This window comes from Macaca mulatta, chromosome X (genome assembly GCF_049350105.2).
Source record: "Macaca mulatta isolate MMU2019108-1 chromosome X, T2T-MMU8v2.0, whole genome shotgun sequence".
Lineage (NCBI taxonomy): Eukaryota > Metazoa > Chordata > Mammalia > Primates > Cercopithecidae > Macaca > Macaca mulatta.
The window spans coordinates 14,645,943-14,662,039 of record NC_133426.1 but is presented as its reverse complement, the minus strand read 5'-3'; positions in this window follow the sequence as shown (position 1 = coordinate 14,662,039).

Genomic DNA, 16,097 nt, shown 5'->3' with positions numbered 1-16,097 from the left:
GTCCAAAAGAAGCAGATCCATCTACACCCATGTCATTGTCGTAATTTTTCCTAGTGGCCTAAAGGCAGAGGGTTGCTGGTTACCCTGATCATAAGGCTGCAATTCTAAAAATATGTTTTTTTCTGAAATAACAGTGTGGTGGATAATAAAAGTGATAGCCTTGGCATCGAGCACTAATGCTTCTAGATGTGTAAAATATAGACGGTTAGATTAGATCATTTTAAGGTCTTTTCCAGCTGTAAAACATTTTATGTTGTATGTCAGTATGACTATATCCTTTTGGAAGCATTTTCTCTCCTATTATTCTTTTTGTTTTCCAAAAACTATCTTATTTTGTGAAAGACCTTTGTGAAACTCTCACACTGTAGAATATGGTAAGTCTATCCCCTTCAATCCCTCCATTATACCTCTCTCCTTCTAAGGACAGTAGGAAGGTTAGATCAACTAAACCCTGTAATTCTAAGCTCTCTTGACTTAATATGCTTACATGGGGTTAAGAACTGTGAACAGCTATACAGATACTCTCTCATCTTGTTTTTCCAAGAGGATTTTGTTCTTGACCTTCAAGAGTAGAAATAACTCAACAATAAAATACTGAGGATTTTGTAGTAACTGTTTCTCTATACTACAAACAGCTTTCCTCGGCACAGCGCTTTCATCAGGGGAATTTCCAATGTAATGGTGAGCATCCTCACAGATAAGCATTTTGACTTTCACTCTGGGACAGTGTATGGGGAGACATGAGCTGGAATTATGCTTCAATATTATTAGATAAGCTTCTGACAAACATTTTTTTCTTGAGGTTAGAACCATTCTAACACAGGCACTTGAGTTTTATTCATCTCTGAAGTCACTTCTATAACCGGTTTATTGAGAAGAAGAGTATAAATATGGCTCGATTTATTCTTTCTCCCATCACTACTTTCAACCATGTGCTGTCATATCTGTCTTCCCTGGCGAATAGTGAATCACTTAATGGATATCCTGAAAGATGCCATTAACTTCTGGTGGCTTTCAGTTACTTCAAGAGCAGCCCAGGTTAAAGCTTTAATCTCAGACTCGATTTATAACTTATCTCATCACTGCCCCCAAGACAAGCTTAAACTGAAACAACTTAAGCTATTGGAGAGGAGCTTAATCAGCTGTGAGACATGGTTTTTTTAAATTCCACTTCGAGGACTACTGACAGAGGCATAGAGGAGAGACAGGGAAAAAAACAAGTGCCTCTTTATTTAAAGTGGTTATTTTCATCCCCTTTGGCTATCATAGTGTTGCTGGCTAACACTGTCTCGTTGTTGATACCCATATGGCAGCCAACCAAATGAGCCAAATGCTGGATTTCTGGTGGAGTGAGGGTTGGAGGGTATAAGCTTTTGGAGCTGGGGTACTTCAGGGGTTTTTTCTTCTGTCCACAACTCTGAAGAGGCTGAGAGTTTCAGTAACAGCCCTTTCTAACCTCTCAGCTGCTAGAGCATTTTGTTCTTGGGGATACCTGGAATGATGGGAAGCCATCTTGGGTAGCATTGCGTCAGGATGAATCAAATCCATTTGCTGTACTATTATGGTTCCCCCCAAACAAGCTCTTAAATAAGAAATGCCAGAAAAGGAGTAGGGAAGACCGACAGCGAAGGGAAGACAGCTTTAATAGTGAATTAGCAATCAAGTTACCCTTAGGGAACTTGGACCTCAATTTACTGGGAAGCTACAAAAGCCAGTATAGAGTGTGAGTCTTAGAATTATCCCACCCAAGGTGTAAGGGAACTGAATATTATATAGAAATTCCTGTCAGTCATTGGTTTAGGGTTACTCTCCGGGATGTAAATTTCCCAGCATTTCTGGCTTGCATCAGCATGGGCAAGTTGGACTCCCACGGCCATAGAAAGCTCTTGTTCAAAAAGACACAGATGCTCAAAGTTGGAAGGCCCATCAATGGAGCCAGTCTTCAAATCTCACACTCAAGGGTGTACAGTTTCCAGGGCCACTCTGTTTCAGGCTGTAGATCTGAGTAGCTGCAGAGTGAGTGGCTGGAGTAGCTCTGTAACACAGGCCTCACCCCCCAGCTCAGGGACAGTAGCTATGTGGCCACATTTTCCTCCTGTCAGGCATTAGAGATTCCCAGAGGGGTGGAAGGAAGCACTAAAGATCTCTTAAGGCTTAGCCTTTGAACTAATTCTCTGTCACTTCTGCCTACTCATCATTGGCTAAATCCAACATCAATAAGGAGATGAGGAGAATACTATTTCTCCTATAGAAATAGGGTAGGGGGCAGGGGAGGTGAAATTTGCTAAATAATAATCTAATCTACCACACATGGTCTCTGAGCATGAAAAACTTTAAGAGTACCAAAATGAGTATTAACAAATGTCCATAGAGAACACAAAAGTAGCTATTGCATTTGGTGGTTAAAGATGCCATTGATTACCTTCAAGAGCATATTTTTACCAGAATAGAAAAGATCAAAATAAGATTTTTGGTGACTATTAGAAAAATTTAAATAGAATTTATTTATAATGAATAATGAATACTTATATTACATGTCTTATAATAATTAATGTATTAGTTGTAGTAAAATGTTAAAAAGTAATAACTGAGACAGCTGATTTACGCACCTCTTTCTAAAAGCTTAGCAAAGAGAAAAATGAGACAATTAGACAAGAGTCAGAGGAAAGAGTCAGTGAATGGCACAGAAAATATATGTTAACTTTGATAGGAGAAAAGAAAAAACATTATGAAGGGAAAACAAAGAGGGATTAACTGCAAAAGCAAATGTCCCGAGGAGGCTTAGAATTCATTCTGGCAGAGATTTCTGAGGCTAAAAAGAAGAGAATGACAAATGTGGCAAGTAGTGTCAAAGAAATAAATTTCTAAAGCCTTTTTGACAGCGTTCTAAGCTAATTATTCGTTACGATGCTGAAATTTATTTGGTGCTCCTTGTGTGCCAGGCACTGTGCTAAGTGCTATGAGGTGTCCTATTTCCTTATCCCCATGTTATTATACAATGAGGGAACTTGTCTCCAGCTACACAGTTGCTATGTGCAGGGGGTCAGGAATCAAACCCAGACCTCAGCTCCCATATTGTTCCCACCATGTTAACAGTCAGAAATTATGTAAAATTACCATTTTACATTAAAGACACAAGGGCTTCATGGAGAAATTACTTTTTCTAGGGCTACAGCAGGGAAGACAGGGTGAGACAAGATGAGCCTGGAGCATTGTATAGTGCCAGAAAGCAAGGAAGTACTCAGAAAACAAAAGGATGAGGATATGACAAAGAAACACAGGAGCCAACCTGAACATGCTCCCAGTGACCAAAACTGGAAAAGTTTGAGTAAGAAAATAAAGTAGTATTGGATTATAACCCAAAGTATAAAATAAGTAGTCATGCATCCATATTGATATAATATTTAGATATCTCCTTCCAAGAGGTAGAGTTTAATTCCCCTCTATCCCTAGTATGAAGTAGTTTTAGGGAATCAAAGTAGTAACTTCTTTTTTTTTTAATTATTTTTTATTTTTTATTTTTATTATTATTATTATACTTTGAGTTCTAGGGTACATGTGCATAATGTGCAGGTTTGTTACATATGTATACTTGTGCCATGTTGGTGTGCTGCAGCCATCAACTCATCAGCACCCATCAACTCGTCATTTACATCAGGTATAACTCCCAATGCAATCCCTCCCCCCTCCCCCCTCCCCATGATAGGCCCCGGTGTGTGATGTTCCCCTTCCCGAGTCCAAGTGATCTCATTGTTCAGTTCCCACCTATGAGTGAGAACATGCAGTGTTTGGTTTTCTGTTCTTGTGATAGTTTGCTAAGAATGATGGTTTCCAGCTGCATCCATGTCCCTACAAAGGACACAAACTCATCCTTTTTTATGGCTGCATAGTATTCCATGGTGTATATGTGCCACATTTTCTTAATCCAGTCTGTCACTAGTAACTTCATAGTAGAGAAAACCTGGCAGACAGCACCCTATCCACATTATTAAGGTTAACATTACCAATGATAAGTCATGTAGATATCATGTATCCCCTGATGTGATGTGATGTGGTATGAAAGCTACTTCCCCTGTGGTTTTCTTTCTCTAAAATCTATATCTCCACTACAAATCATGAGAAAACATCAGACAAACCCAAATTGAGGACGATTTTACATAATACCTGACCAGTTGTCCTCAAAACGAACAAGATCAGGGAAAGTCTGAGAAAATGTCACAGACCAGAAATCCTATGAAACATGAAAACTAAATGCAATATGATATAATGAATGGGATTCTGGAATACAAATAGAGCTCTAGTGGAAAAACTGGTGAAATCCAAATAAAGTCTGCAGTTTAGTTAATAGTTAAAAAAAAGTGAAGGGGGTGCAATCTGAAGAAAAATGAAATGTAGGTATAGAATACTGTGTTTTTGTTTATTACTCATCATTATAACAGCAATGATACTTTGATGGAGTATTCCATTCTTCTTCAAACTCTTTCCCATATGTCACCGTGCCCCCAGATGTAAAGTAGCACAGATTTTATTGTCCTCGTTTTACCATATTATTCAATACTTACAATCTGCTGGGCACAGTCCATAATAGATTAGGTATAGTATCATATGACTCAAATAATCCTTACAACTCTATGAGGTAGTTACTATTTTATCCCATTTTCTAAAGGAGGATACTGAGGCACAGAGAGGTTAATTGATTTGCCCAAGTTAGCATAGCTAATATGCAGAAAAACTTGCCTATGAGCAAAGGTGGTTGGCTTTATGTCTTGCACATAACTACTAAGCTATAGCGCATTAGGTATTTGGGTCCAGAAAGGTTAAGTGATTGGCTCAAAGTCATGAAGTTGGTTGGTTCAGAACTGAGACTAGAACTGAGGGCTCCTGGTTCCCAGCCCAGTGCTTTCCCTCTATTTCCAGGTACCACCATCCACATTTTTTTTTTCTTTTTCCAAAGCACAGTGAAATTCTTAGAATTTCAGAAGCCAATCTGAACATGTTCCTAATGGCCAAAGCAGAAACAACTTGAGCAACAAAATAAATAAAGTAGTATTGAATTATAACCCAAAGTATGAAACAAATAGGCATGCATCCATAGTGATACAAAGAAATGATCAAATAAAACAATAAAATTGAGGAAATGCATTTCCAAATTTAGCAGCAATTATAACAACAGACATTTATAAAAGGCATTTTAATTTCCAAAGTTCTCTTACCCATGTGTTCTCCCCAGAGTCTCACAAAACCCAGTAAGTTTGGTATTGTTAAATATCTTTTGTAAGTGAGGATATTGAGATTACACTGAAGTTCACTCAGCTAGTTGTAGGAAGAACTGGGACACTATTATTTCATGTTTCCTTGAATTCTTAAAAACAGAGAATTGTATAATGGTGTCACCAAAACGATGATGTAGAAGCAAGCTGGCTTTACTCCCCTCAACAGAAGATCAAAAACAAATACACAGCACTGACAGCATCACCAGCAATATCCCAGAACTCAAATATGAGGATGGGAAAGTTCCTGGAGCCACAGAGAAATATTTCAAAAACTCCATGCAGATGGAGATGGTAAAATAATTAGACATTTTGTCTACAACACCCTTCCTCCAAACTTTCAAGCACCAAGTGTGTGGAAAATTTTCCCCAAACTCATTGTTACTAACCTGGAAAAGTGAGGTTGTGGTGGACAACCAGCTTTCCCACCACCTTAGGTTATCTAGCAGGAGAGCTCAGTTCCTGCCTCAACATACTGGAGAAAGAGAGGATTGTAGTAAGGCAAAATCCTGCCAACTTGTCAATAATCACTGCTCTACCAAGTACTACATATCAATTGATTCTTCTTAGATATACCACCTCCATCAAAATGATAACAAACCAATTGAGTAGTTTGAGAAGAGGAGATAAACAAGATCAAGATCAATAGTGGCCATTTTTTACAATTTCTACCCAAATTTCAGAAACAGGAAAATAAAATCAAATCATTGTAAGGCAAAGGTCTACTAGAACATAGTGAGATAATAGATCAAATCTCTCAAAACTAAGTTGTTTTTTTTTAATTCTAGTGCCCTATAAGGTACCTCATATAAAAATTGGATTTAGTAGGCTGGTCATGGTAGCTCACGCCTGTAATCTCAGCACTTTGGGAGGCTGAAGCCAGGAGTTTGAGATCAGCCTGGGCAACATAGAAAGACCCAATCTCTATTTAAAAATCTTTAATTAAAAAATCAGTTTTTAGATTGGTATTTAGTAACTATTTTTAAAAATCAGGGCAGTAAGTGATGCAATGTTGGGGAGTGGGATGATTTTTAGACTCAAACTCTAGCCCGTGGGATTTATTAGGTGAGATGTTTAATTGTAATGATAAAATCTTTACAAAGCTGTTGTTTAAAAATGAGAACATTTATGTCCTTTGCATAATATACTGACATTCAATAATCTTTATGTTTTATTTATATTATTATTAAATGAATGTATTTTCCTGCTTTAGAGAATCTACAGATAAATGCCTTCTTTTCCCTAGAATAGAAATGTCAACCTTGAGATTTGTTCTTTCTCCATACTTGTTGTCGACCCATGCTTTCAAAATTAATGTGCCAAAGAATTACTTGTTTAATGCCCATAAAACCACTTCTTAGGCTATTTACTTGGAAATGAGTTCCATGGAGGGGAAAACATCAGGCAATAAGACAGGAGGAGAATTTCCTCTGTATATGATATTAAGGACATGTTACAAATATTGAACCAGCAGGTATTTCAGACGAAGAAGTACATGCCTTTCAAATAATGACGAAATTCATGTGAAGCAGAATGGTAGAGACAAGTCCAATTTGTTAAACAATCTTAAAATATAGAGGTATGAATAACACTTCAAACATATACAGCTTCTGCCTTCACACATGAAAGGAGTTTTATTCCAGTAACTATGGTTACCTTATGTACTACTCAGATACTCCTAAAGTGAAAGAGACGAGGGAAGAGTACAGTTGAAATCTATTGAGATAAACAATGCAGAGACTGGTAACATAATGACATTTCTGTTTGCTTTGGAGATTTAGATTTGCATGGACACTGATCTAGTTATTTCTGTATATGTCTTTAACCTGTATCAGGACTACACCCTGACCAGGTAGATAGTGATGTTTTATAATCTAAAACAGCAAAGCTTCTCATAGAAAAAGTATACTGCCTGGTGGTGGGATAATGGGAATAATTGGAAGAGTAGGGCTGTAAAAGTAAGAGAAAAAATTTAATTAAGCATAGCATTTAAATCTTAAGAAGTAATACAAATCACATTGTACATAAAGAGGACACACAGTTTTAATTAAGAATAGAAAAACAAATAAGGTACTCCCTTCCAGCATCAAGAAGTAAGTGAATTCAAAAAGATGAATTGCATTACTGCATGGTTAATGAATCATTCAGTGCAAACCTGTGCATTTAGCTGGGACAGGGGTTCCAGGAATCTGGCAATGGGATCTAAATTCATTCTTATCGTTGCTATGGTTTATTATCACCTGGTTTTAGCAGAGCACCTGTTTACTCCAGCTAAAATATTGGTGGAAATTATTCTGGGATCCATAGATGATTCTGAGAATCCTTCTGTTGAATGGTACTTCTTTTGTCAATTTAATTGAGGAAAATTCATCCAAGAGAACACTCAGATTATACCTTCTACCTCTGCTTCCCAAGGTGAGGTTCCTTCCTATTTTTGTAGAAAATAAAAATTTTAAGAAAGGCCCTTAATATTAGCTGAAATTTTCACTAATATTTCTTAGTCCATTAACCCTCCTACTCTCTACAATGTCTGTTTTTCATTTAAAAGGTATTGCGCTAAACCATTTACATATTAAAAGGGCAAAGAATACAGGAGAACTTATAACTATAAAGAATGATCCCATATAACCATCCAGTGCTACTCTGTAATGGGATTCTTTAATTGTTTCTATTTTCAGTTCTTCTAATGATGATCTTTATAATTCTAAATAGTATTCTTGACTTATTAAGATAATTTTTTATAAACATCTTCTATGAAATATGAGAATTAGTTCATTCTGTACTATCCTCCACCTATCTCCCATATACTATATCCAATGTTTGATAGTTATTATTCTAAGTTTTTCTCTTGGTTACTTTTGTAACTTCAAATAATGTATTTATATTTCTATTTTTGCTCCATCAGAACTAAGATACTCTTTAGTTTGATTTTCAACATTTTTGTAAGATAACAATATTTTGCTCCTGAAAAGGGAAAAACAGCAACAGAAAACAAATGAAACAAATATAAAACAAATACATTTAATCCTAAACATACAAATAATCATATTATATGTAAATAGTGTAAACACTCCAATAAAAAAACAGAAATTGTCAGATTGAATAAAAAATCAAGACCTAACTATATACTGTCTACAAGAAACTTGCTTAATGTTTTAAAAAATTTCCCAGCTTTATTGAAGTATAACTGATAAAGAATGTATATGTTTGAGTATACAATGTGATTATTTGACATATGTATACATTGTGAAATAATTACCACAATCTAATTAACACATCCATTACTTCAAATAGTTACCAGTGTGTAGATGGGGAGGGGAGGTGAGGACACTTAAGATCTATTCTCTTAGCAAATTTCAGATATACAATACAGTATTATTAACTATAATTGCCATGCTGTACATTAGATTCCCAGAACTTATTCCTCTTATACCTGAAAATTTGTACCCTTTGACCAAAATCTTCCCGTTTTCCCTACTCCCCAGCCCCTGGCAACCACTGTTCTACTCTTTTCTTCTGCAAGTTTAACTTTTTTCGATCTCACACCTATTAGGATAACTATTATTTAAAAAAAGACAATAGATAACAAGTGTTGGTGAAAATGTGGAGAAAAGGGAACTCTTGCACACTTTTGGTGAGAATGTAAATGGGTACCACTATTCTGGAAAACAATAAGAGAATTCCTCGAAAACAGAGCTACCATGTCATCCAGAAACTCACTTTGAATATAAAAACATACAAAAGTCAAAAGTATCTGTAGAAGTTTCTTTCTGAATCAGTCCCTCAAAAAAAAAAAAATTACCTGTAGAAGGATGAAAAAGATATATCATAATAACAATAATCAGAATAAATCTGAAGTGCCTATATTAATATTAGACAAAGTCGATTTCAGAGAAAAGCATATGACCAGGTATAAACAGGCCAGTTTCACATGATAAAGGGATAAATGAATCAAGAGAACATCATGGTTCTAGATGTCTGTAGACCTAAAACAGAGCTTCAAGATATATGAAGCAAAAAGTGATAGAACTCAAAGAAAAAATAAATACCCACAGTTACAGTCATAGATTTCAATATTTCTCTCTCAATAATTGATAGAACAAGACAGAAAATTCACAAGGATAGAGAAGAAATAAGCGACATGATCAACCAATTTGACCTAATTGATATTTAAAGAACAAACCATCAAACAACAGCAAAAAAAATCCACATGAAACATTTACCAAGATAGATTATATTCTAGTCCATAAAACAAGCATCAATAAATTTAAAAGGATTTAAATTGTACGAAGCATGTCATCTGACCACAATGGAATTAAATGAGAAATAAGTAAAGAAATATATCTGGAAAATTCTCCAAATATTTGGAAACTAAATTTATTAATTTGCTAGAGCTGCTGTAACAAAGTACCCGAAAATGGGTAGCTTAGACAACAGAAGTTTATTGTCACACAGTTCTGGAGGTTGGAAGTCCAAAATCAAGGTGTTAATAGACTTGGTTCCTTTTGAGAGCTGTGAGGCAGAATCCATCCTATGCCTCTCTCCTAGTTTCTAGTGGTTTGCATTCCTTCGCCTATGGAAACATAACTCCAATATTCATATGGAATTCTCTATGTAGGTGTGTGTCTGTGTCCAAATTTGCCTTTTTTATAAGAATACATAAGGACACCAGTCATATTGAAGTAGGAACCACCTTAATGACCTCATTTAATGTGATTATCTGCAAAAGCTCTATTTCCAAATAAGGTCACATTAATGCTGGAGGCTAGAATTTCAACATCTTTTGGGAGGAGGAATACAATTCAACTCGTAACACTAAATAACACACTTCTAAACAACCCATAGGTCAAAGAAGAAATCCTTAAGAAGGTATTTGGAACAAAATGAAAATGAAAGCACAAAACACCAACATTTGTGGGATGTGTTAAGACAATACTTAAAGGGAAATTTTTAGCACTAAGCACTTATATTGGAAAAGAAGAAAAATCTCAGCTTCTACCTTAAACTAATAAAAGACGAGCAAATAATCCCAATATAAGCAGAAGAAAGGAAATAATAAAGATAAGTGGAAAACAATGAAATATACAACAGAAAACAGAAATTCCAAAAGCTAGTTCCTTGAGAACTAGCTAATAAAAGAAGAGCAAATAATCCCAAAACAAATGGGAAAAGGGAAATAATAAAGATAAGCAGAAAACAATGAAATATACAACAGAAAACAAATGCCAAAGGCTAGTTCCTTGATAACATTATAAACCTCTAACCATACTAATCAGGAAAAAAAGAAGACATAAATTATTAATATCAGGAATGAAAGATGACATTACTATGTAGCCTATGGAGATTAAAATGATAATAAGGGAATATTATAAACAACTTTGTGCCAATAAATTCTATTACACAAATGAGAGGGTCAAATCTCTTGAAAAACACAAGCTTACAAAGCTTACTCAAGAAGAGTTAGGTATCCTTAAGAACCATACATCTATTACAGAAATTAATTTTTTAAAATCTTATACTGGCCTAATTTTCATTCCTTTACAGTTATCCCATTGTTGTTTTATTTTTCCTCTCTCTCTTTATAGAGAAAGAGGATTCCAGGATCCCTTCTTTATTCTTTGTAGTGGACACTTTCTTTTTTCCTTCTCACAATCTATTTCTCTTTCCACCTTTCAAACAATCTCATATTTCCATTGGAAATCTATGGGTTTTAGTAGCATTTACTTTTCTCCAAGACTCATGCGTCAACCATATGAATTAGAACAAACCAGTCAGAACATTTCATCTTTCTGGCCATGTTATCTGTTTATGGGTAAGTGCATGACCTATGCCTGCTAAACCTGAATAAATCTCAGTGTTTTTCTGGAAACTCTGAAACACAAACTCTTTCTCATATAGACCCCATGGTATACAAATGTGAAGCCTGGAGCTTTCCTTTCTTAACTTTTAAGTTCAGGGGTACATGTGTAGGATGTGCAGGTTTGTTGTATAGGTAAATGTGTCATGGAGGTCTGTTGTACAGATTATTTCATCACGCAGATACTAAGCCTAGTATTTGTTATTTTTCCTGAGCCTCTCCCTCTTCCCACTCTCCACCTACTGATAGCGTGTGTTGTTCTCCTCTGTGTGTCCATATGTTCTCATCATTTAGCTCATTTACTTTTACTTTACTTTTAAGTGTGAACATACAGTATTTGGTTTTCTGTTCCTGTGTTAGTTTGCTAAGGATAATGGCCTCCAACTCATCCATGTCCCTACAAAGGACATGATCTCATTCTTTTTTATGGCTTCATAGTATTCTATGGTGTATATGTACCACATTTCCTTTGCCCGTTCTATAATTGATGGGCATTTAGGCTGATTCCATGTCTTTGCTATTGTGAATAGTGCTGCAATGAACATATGTGTGCATGTGTCTTTATATTAGAACATTTATATTCCTTTGGATATATACCTAGTAATGGGATTGCTGAGTGAAATGGTATTTCTGCCTTTACGTCTCTGAGGAATCACCACTTTGTCTTCCACAATGGTTGAACTAATTTACATGCCCACCAACAGTGCATAAGTGTTCTTTCTTCACAACCCGCATCTGTTATTTTTTTACTTTTTAGTAATAGCCAGCATCCGCTATTTTTTGACTTTTTAGTAATAGCCATTCTGACTGGAGTGAGATGGTATCTCACTGTGGAGTTTATTCGCATTTCTCTAATGATCAGTGATGTTGGACTTTTTTTTCATATGATTGTTAACCGCATGTATGTCTTTTGAGAAGTGTCTGGTCACGCCCTTTGCCCACTTTTTTAATAGGGCTTTTTTTCTTGTAAATTTAAGTTCCTTATAGATGCTGTATATTAGACCTTTGTCAGATATATAGTTTGCAAAATTTTTCTCCCATTCTGTAGGTTGTTTGTTCACTCTGATGATAGTTTCTTTTTCTGTGAAGAAGCTCTTTTGTTTAATTAGATCCAATTTATCAATTTTTTATTTTGTTGCAATTGCTTTTGGCATCTTCACCATGAAATCTTTGCCCATGCCTATGTCCTGAATGGTATTGCCTAGGCTGTCTTCCAGGGTTTTTACAGTTTGGGGTTTTACATTTAAGTCGTTAATCCATCTTGAGTTAATGTTTGTATATGGTGTAAGGAAGGGGTCCAGTTTCAATTTTCTGCATATGGCTAGCCAGTTATTCCAGCACCATTTATTGAATGGAGAATTCTTTCCCCATTGTTTGTTTTTGTCAAGTTTGTTGAAGATCAGATAGTTGTACGCGAGCAGTCTTATTTCTGGGTTTTCTATTCTGTTCCTTTGGCCTGTGTGTCTTGTTCTTGTACCAGTACCATGCTGTTTTGGCTACTGTAACCCTGTAGAATAATTTGAAGTCATGTAGCGTGATGCCTCCGGCTTTTTTCTTTTTGCTTAGGATTGCCTTGGCTATTTGGTCTCTTTTCTGGTTCCATATGAATTTTTAAATAGTTTTTACTAGTTCTCTGAAGAACATCAGTGGTAATTTAAGAGGAAAAGCAAATTGCTTTGTGCAGTATGGCCATTTTAACGATATTGATTCTTCCTATTCATAAGCATGAAATGTTTTTCTATTTGTTTATGTCATCTCTAATTTCTTTGAGCAGTGGTTTATAGTTCTCCTTGTAGGGATCTTTCATCTTCCTTATTAGCTGTATTCCTAGGTATTTTATTTTTTTGTGGCAATTGTGAATGGGAGTTTGTTTGTGATTTAAAGCCTGGAACTTCTATTACCATTTTGCCACCATGGAGAAAGCCTGTCTGGGAAGAATGCTGACTCTTGAAGGGAAGGCCTGAGAGAATGACCAAAAAATGAAGCCAGAGCCCTGCTCAAACTACACCTAAAGCATAACATTCAGTCAGGTGAGCTCTCTGTCTCCACCACACACCCAGCAGATAATTTTTCCTTTAATTTCAAAGAGGAAATAGAAAATATTGAATGAGGCTGGGCATGGTGGCTCATGCTTGTAGTCCCAGCACTTTGGGAGACCAAGGTGGTTGGATCTCTTGAGGTCAGGGGTTGGAGACCAGCCTGGCCAACATGGCAAAACCCCGTCTCTACTACAAATACAAAAATTAGCCAGGTGTGGTGGCACATGCCTGTAATCCCAGCTACTCGGGAGGCTGAGGTGGTAGAATTGCTTGAACCCAGGAGGCAGAGGTTGCAGTGAGCTGACATGCCGCCACTGTACTTCAGCCTGGGCAACAGAGCAAGACTCTGTCTCCAAAAAAAAAAAAAAAAAAAAAAAAAAAAGAGAGAGAGATAAAGAAATTATTGGACAGGAAATTAATGACTGCCCATCACAAAATTTATAAACCAAATTTAGAATGGTAAAATGTCCCTTCCTCTCTAAGCTTCAAGTCTCCCCCATGATCTGGATTCCAGATTTCTCTTCATTTAGCATTCAAGCTTACTTATGACCTGCCCAATTAAAAATTTCTCACTCTATCCAATTTTTGCATCAAACTGTTGCTGTGTTTTTCTTCTCTCTCTTCTTATCCAAATTTTTCAAAACAATGCTCAATACTTAACATTTCCACCTCTTCACTTTTATCTCACACTTTGCTTTGTGGTTCAACATATTCCACATGTTCAAAATTGCTTTTACCAAGGTCATTGGTGACCTTCATGTTGCTAAGTCCAATGAACTTCTCAGACTCCTGACATTTCCCCACCTATCTTGGACACTATTGTCCTCTCTCTTTCTTTGATTTATGTACACTATGCCCTCCTACATAGGGTACATAGGTGTAGATACTTATGGGGTACATGAGATATTTTGATAAAGGCATACAGTGTGTAATAATTATATCAGGGTAAAAGGGGTATCTATCACCTCAAGCATTTATCTCTTGTGTTACAAACAATCCAATATACTCTTTTAGTTATGTTTAAATGTATGATTAAATTATTATTGGCTACAGTTACTCTGTTGTGCTACCAAATACTAGATCTTACTCATTCTTTCTAACTATTTTTTGTACACATTAACCATCCGCACCTTCCCCACCCACCCACCCAGTACCCTTCCTAGCCTCTGGTAACCATCATCTTATGCTCTATCTCCGTGAGTTCAATGCTTTTAGATTTTCAGCTCCCATCAATAAGTGAGAACATGCAAAGTTTGTCTTTCTGTGCCTGGCTTATTTCACTTAACATAATGATTTCCAGTTCTATCCATGTTGTTGTCAATGACAGGATATCACTTATTTATTTATTTATTCATTTAGAGACAGAATCTTGCTCTATCACCAGGCTGGAGTGCAGTGGCACAATCTCAGATCACTGCAACCTCCACCTCCCGGGTTCAAGCAATTCCCCTGCCTCAACCTACCAAGTAGCTATAGGCGTGCGCCACCACGCCCAGCTAATTTTTTGCATTTTAGTAGGGACAGGGTTTCAGCATGTTGGCCAGGATGGTCTCAATCTCTTGACCTCATGATCCACCCACCTCGGCCTCCCAAAGTGCTAGGATTACAGGTGTGAGCCACTGCGCCTGGCCCTCACTCTTTTTTTTATAGGTGAATAGCACTCCATTGTGTATAGGTACATTTTCTTTATCCATTTGTCTGTTGATGAACACTTAGGTTGCTTCCAAATCTTGACTACTGTAAATAGTGCTGCAATAAACATGCGAGTGCAGACATCTCTTTGATATACTGATTTCCTTTCTTTTGTATATATACCCAGTAGTAGGATTGCTAGATCATATTTTTATGATCTAGCTCTATTTTTAGCTTTTTAGGAACTTCCAAACTGTTCTCCACAGTGGTTGTATTAATTTAAATTCCCACCAACAGTATATGAGGGTTCCCTTTACTTCACATCCTCGCCAGCATTTGTTATTGCTTGTCTTTTAGATAAAAGCCATTTTAACTGGGATGAGATGGTATCTCATTGTAGTTTTGATTTGCATTTCTCTGATGATCATTGATGTTGACCACCTTTTCATACACCTGTTTGCCATTTGTATGTCTTCTTTTGAGAAATGTCTATTCAGATATTTGGCCCATGTTGAAATCAGATTATCAGATTTTTTTTTCCTGTAGAGTTGTTTGAGCCCTTTATATATTCTGACTATTAATCTCTTGTCAGTTTGCAAATATTTTATCCCATTCTGTGAGTTTTCTCTTCACTTTGTTGACTGTTTCCTTTGCTGTGCAGAAGTTTTTTTAACTTGATGTGATCCCATTTGTCCATTTTTGCTTTAGTTACCTGTGCTTGTGGGATATTACTCAAGAAATCTCTGCCCAGACCAATATCCTGGAGAGTTTCCCCAATGTTTTATTTAGTAGTTGCATAGCTTGAGGTCTTAGATTTAAATCTTTAATCCATTTTGATTTGATTTTGGTATATGGTAAGAGATAGGGGTCTAGTTTCTTTCTTCTGCATATGGATATCCAGTTTTCCCAGCACCATTTATTGAAGAGACTGTCCTTTCCCCAATGTATGTTCGTGGCACCTTTGTCAAAATGAATTCACTGTAGACATATAGATTTGTTTCTAGGTTCTCTATTCTCTTTCATTGGTCTATGTGTCTATTTTTTTTTTTTTTTTTTTTTTTGAGACAGAGTCTCACTCTGTCGCCCAGGCTGGAGTGCAGTGGCGCGATCTCGGCTCACTACAAGCTCCACCTCCCGGGTTCCCGCCATTCTCCTGCCTCAGCCTCCTGAGTAGCTGGGACTACAGGCGCCCGCCACCGCGCCCGGCTAATTTTTTGTATTTTTAGTAGAGACGGGGTTTCACTGTGGTCTCGATCTCCTGACCTTGTGATCCGCCCGCCTCGGCCTCCCAAAGTGCTG